Source organism: Osmerus eperlanus, chromosome 12 (assembly GCF_963692335.1).
Source record: "Osmerus eperlanus chromosome 12, fOsmEpe2.1, whole genome shotgun sequence".
Taxonomy (NCBI): Eukaryota; Metazoa; Chordata; class Actinopteri; order Osmeriformes; family Osmeridae; genus Osmerus; species Osmerus eperlanus.
The window spans coordinates 18,191,687-18,197,686 of record NC_085029.1 but is presented as its reverse complement, the minus strand read 5'-3'; positions in this window follow the sequence as shown (position 1 = coordinate 18,197,686).

Below are 6,000 nucleotides of genomic sequence, written 5' to 3'. Positions count from 1 at the left end.
CTGCAGGGGGCGCTCGGGCACTAACCCTCCCTGCAGGGGGCGCTCGGGCACTAACCCTCCCTGCAGGGGGCGCTCGGGCACTAACCCTCCCTGCTAAGTCACGGCCTCCAGGACATGCTCATCAAGCCTCATGCTAAATGTCTGGTGCTTTTCTCATACTGTTCATAGTAAGCTTGATCAGTTATTATTCTAGAACTTGTATGCAGGGTGCCACAGTGTGTATGTTATAGCTCCACCTGAACACAGTGTAGCTCCCCCTGAACACAGTGTAGCTCCCCCTGAACACAGTGTAGCTCCCCCTGAACACAGTGTAGCTCCCCCTGAACACAGTGTAGCTCCCCCTGAACACAGTGTAGCTCCACCTGAACACAGTGTAGCTCCCCCTGAACACAGTGTAGCTCCCCCTGAACACAGTGTAGCTCCACCTGAACACAGTGTAGCTCCCCCTGAACACAGTGTAGCTCCACCTGAACACAGTGTAGCTCCACCTGAACACAGTGTAGCTCCCCCTGAACACAGTGTAGCTCCCCCTGAACACAGTGTAGCTCCCCCTGAACACAGTGTAGCTCCCCCTGAACACAGTGTAGCTCCACCTGAACACAGTGTAGCTCCACCTGAACACAGTGTAGCTCCCCCTGAACACAGTGTAGCTCCACCTGAACACAGTGTAGCTCCACCTGAACACAGTGTAGCTCCCCCTGAACACAGTGTAGCTCCACCTGAACACAGTGTAGCTCCACCTGAACACAGTGTAGCTCCCCCTGAACACAGTGTGTATGCTGTCGCTCTAGCCGTCAGGCTTCTCCTATTCCTGTCACACTCTGGCTTCCATCTTAAAGGACAACTTGCTCATAACTGCTGAAAGCTAAACTAGAGGATGATGTTTCAAACATACAGTATGGAGGCTTTACTTACAGTTGTAATATGTGTTACTTACAGTTAACATCCTATCAGAACGGTTATACTTCAGCATCCTTGTAAATACCCACATGCCTGTTCTAGATTTGTTCTATAATGTTTGGGGGTGGGGGCTCTTTGTGACATCCTGTCTTTAAAGACATATTTACACCTGTATAAGCAGTCTGTGTGCCCTCACATGCTGGGCTTCCCCTGTGTGCTGCGTGGGGAAGCCTGGGTGCTCGTCTGTGGTGTGTTGATAGTGTATATTGATAACTAGGCTGAGCCTGATAGTGGGGACCTGTGGAACCATGTACCTGTGATGTTTGGATATTTTATCATGTCAACAAGGAGGCACATTGAACCGTGCCTGAACAGAACCCCTGTCCACCAGGGCCTCCTGACTCTGGACAGGAATTATAGGTATTTGCCAAGACCTCCATGCACTTTTTCATGGGTGAAAGTTAAACCAATCAAAAAGGAGATAAATAGCTCTGTAATTATAGACTTGAGAAAGCGGGAGTTTGACCATTTCCAGAGGGTTAAATCAGTAGAACAGAAACTCATAAGCTGTGAGCTTTTCATGTCCCCTGACAGACATACTCTGTAGTCGCATGCTGGCTTTAGGGTTAACCCAAACCCTAACCCAAACTGCTGCTAAATGACTCCCTGCCTCTGACTTCTGTAAGCAACATACTTTTCACACAATTCAATCGAACTTCTGAGAATGCAAAACCAGCAGCCAAAATTTGATTATTTAGAATTAGCGGGGAAATTTGATTATGTTGAATTGGTGGAAAACAATTACACTAATTATGTTATATTGTTAAAACAAATGTAAACAATTAGATTTTCTGTTGTGTTTCTAAAGCTGAGTCTGTAGATGGTTGTAATGTGTGAGGCATCTGAAGCTGGAGGACAAACACATCTTTTAACCCTCGTGCTGCCTTCGGGTCACATGACCCAAAGGTTCACAACGAACCATCGTTGTGTTTACCCAATTTCACCCAATACAAAAACAAATAAAAATAATTTTCTTTTAACCATTGCAATGTGGGGGGTCTGAGACAGCCAGACAGTTAAAAGAAAATGCTTCACTTTGTTTTTGTATGAGGTAAATTTGTCGCAATACGACAGTGGGTCACAATGACTGATGGGTCAGAATGACCCGAAGATAACACAAGGGTTAAACATGAATGATCCCCAACATTTTAGATACAAATCTGCTTTTAAGGAATGTTATGAAGACAACGTATAAAATACATCATGTCAGAGTCGGCCTTATTGCCCTTGGCTTGTGAAAATGTAAAATGTTGTGTGTAATAAAAATGAGTCAAAAAAATTGATTGATTGAAATCTGATTTTAGTCATGTGAACCTCAACACTTCAGAACTACATGAATTACTCTGTAATAGTAATAACACCCGTAGTAAAAGTAATAAATGTTACTGTAGATGTTATCTGCAGTAACATTAATTACATAGTAATAACACCTGGAGTAACCAGAGATGGCAAAAGTACACGTCCTTCACTCAAGTAGAACAGTGTAATAACACTAACGACACATTATAACAGTGTAATGACAGTGTAATAACACTAACGACACATTATAACAGTGTAATGACAGTGTAATAACACTAACGACACATTATAACAGTGTAATGACAGTGTAATAACACTAACGACACATTATAACAGTGTAATGACAGTGTAATAACACTAACGACACATTATAACAGTGTAATGACAGTGTAATAACACTAACGACACATTATAACAGTGTAATGACAGTGTAATAACACTAACGACACATTATAACAGTGTAATGACAGTGTAATAACACTAACGACACATTATAACAGTGTAATGACAGTGTAATAACACTAACGACACATTATAACAGTGTAATGACAGTGTAATAACACTAACGACACATTATAACAGTGTAATGACAGTGTAATAACACTAACGACACATTATAACAGTGTAATGACAGTGTAATAACAGTGTAACAAAAGTAGACACATCCTTCCACTCAAGTAGAAGTACAGATACTCATGTTTAAAAAGACTGGGAAAGGTTGAAATACTGTCCACACTTTTTCACTCAAGTTAAAGTAAAGAACTGCTCTGACATATACCCAAGTAAAAAGCAGCCATTACTACTACCTGTTTTAGTGTCACGCTGGTAACTGGACCTCACATCATATTGATACATTTATAGAAAAAGGGAGGGAGTCAGGTGGCTGAGCGGTTAGGGAATCGGGCTAGTAATCTGAAGGTTGCCAGTTCGGTTCCCGGCTCTGCCAAATGATGTTGTGTCCTTAGGCAAGGCACTTCACCCTACTTGCCTTGGGGGAATGTCCCTGTACTTACTGTAAATCGCTCTGGATAAGAGTGTCTGCTAAATTACTAAATGTAAATGTAAAAGACACTACAGACACACAGAGCATTCGCCAGGAATGCTTTTTGACACCGACTATTTTGAACATCTCCCTCATACATGGCCATGGGGGATCAGTAACACCTGCGGTAACATTAATTTATATGACATAGTAATAACACCTGCAGTAATAGTACTGACATCAAAGACATGGATGTGTGATTGCATTGTATAATATATATAATATATATAAGTACTTTACTTATTGTTATTTCTATCTTAATGTTTGGTGAACACTCCAGAACAACTGTTCATACATACAGTCTACGATCACCTAAGTCTCAGACTTTAGTAGAATGTATTACTAGGACAACTGGCTGAAATAATGACATGTGGAACTGATCACTCTACTCCGAGTGAACAACCATCGATCTGCTCCGGTCCTGGTGAAGCCGGAGGTGGCAGGAGGACGTCAGCATTCACTGCAGCCTGGCGGACATCGTTAGTCAGATCACATCGGTGGCGGTGCAGAGCGACACGGACAGACAAGGACACGCCCCTCCGCAAGAACGTCCTGCCCTCAGACACCATGATGGAACACCTGTCCTGGATCTGAAAACAGATTTATGGAACGTGTCACAGGACTCATCAGACAGGAGTAGCTGCTCTGCTGTCTGAGTTCTGCAGGAAACACCTGCTATGATGGGGGAGGAGAGCGAGGAGGGCGGGATAAATGGTAAATGGACTGCATTTATATAGCGCTTTTCTACCTTAGCGGCACTCAAAGCGCTTTACAATGTTTGCCTCTCATTCACCCATTCATACTCTCAATCACACATACCGACGGCAGCGAGCTACCATGCAAGGCGCCGGCCTGCCCATCGGGAGCAACTTGGGGTTCAGAGTCTTGCTCAAGGATACTTCGGCACATGGCCTGAGAGGAGTCGGGGATCGAACCGCCAACCTTGCGATTAACAGACAACCCTCTCTACCCCCTGAGCGGGAGAGAGGGGGTGGGAGGGAGAGTTCAGATGGCTCCACACAGGGACAACAAGCACGGGGTAGAATTATAATGTAAGGTGGTGGAGGGCCCATCAGAATCATTTAAACACCATAAAGGTTTTCTGTGAGTGTTAGAAATACAATCAGGGCTCGTAGTCTAACCAAAGAGAGATACACTGAGAATAAACATTTTATTCCCTAAAATCTCATCTCCCATTTTCCAGGTCAATTGTTATAAGTTTAAAATGATGTGCAATGTGAGAAAATGCTGCCATTATAACTGAGGTGTTGCAGGTCTACAGCTCATAACACGTCTCATTACAGAGCTATAGCAGCTCAGGCAGTCTGGACCTGTTAACACTAGGTTAGGGTTGGCCGAGTTAGGGTAAGGGTTGGCTGAGTTAGCGCAAATCTGTGTGCGTCAGGCCGCCCTGCCTGAATCCCTGTCGGCCTCCCAGGGTTAACCCTAACCCTCCCAGGACTCTGACCCCAGAGTGATGGAGAGAAAGCTGCCTTTTGTCCTACTGCTGTAGCCTACTTAAGGTAACCTTTATGTAAAGTGTTGCTATGTACAGTAGTTAATGTAACCTTTATGTAAAGTGTTGCTATGTACAGTAGTTAATGTAACCTTTATGTAAAGTGTTGCTATGTACAGTACTTAATGTAACCTTTATGTAAAGTGTTGCTATGTACAGTAGTTAATGTAACCTTTATGTAAAGTGTTGCTATGTACAGTACTTAATGTAACCTTTATGTAAAGTGTTGCTATGTACAGTAGTTAATGTAACCTTTATGTAAAGTGTTGCTATGTACAGTACTTAATGTAACCTTTACGTAGTGTTGCTATGTACAGTAGTTAATGTAACCTTTACGTAAAGTGTTGCTATGTACAGTAGTTAATGTAACCTTTTTGTAAAGTGTTGCTATATACAGTAGTTAATGTAACCTTTATGTAAAGTGTTTCTATGTACAGTAGTTAATGTAACCTTTATGTAAATTGTTGCTATAGTTAATGTAGCTCTAACCCTCATGTAAAGTGTTGCTGTGTAGCTACATGGTGGTTACTGTATGTATCTGCAATGTGGAGTGTAGCCCAGTACTGTGCTAGAAGCCTGTTCTCCATCTGTCCCTTCATGTTGTTAAACCTCCAGACACGTTATGACTCAGGACCGGGCCATCATCTCTAATGACGCATTGTCAGTTTTACACTGACTGGGTGTTCGGAGCAAAGATCCGCCCTGTCATTGATCTTGTCAACATTGATAGCGTGTTGATAGCTGCTCTAAGACACTGAAATCTTTTAGAATTCAAACATGCTTTCACAGAGCGGACAAGACAGACAGTTGTTGGTGTGAAACTCATGCGCTCTTTGAAAGTACATTTTCAATGCCAGATAATAAAATATATATTTTCTTTTTTCTTTTATGTAATTAGCCTCAGAATGACACAGTTTCTAAACCACTTTTTCTTCTCAAGTGTTGACTTGTTCCTGTACCAGGAAATAAAAGTCCTCAATCAGAGAGCTGCATTGTTAGACCTGAGAGCCAGATGTAAATAACCAGGTGAACACAGTAATAACCAGGTGAACACAGTAATAACCAGGTGAACACAGAGGGACTACAGTTGGACTACAGAGGGATGAATGTCACCTGACTGCAGCCGAGGACGTGTTTATCAGGGTACCTTAAAGTACATCAGTGTGGCTATTTCAGCTAGCCA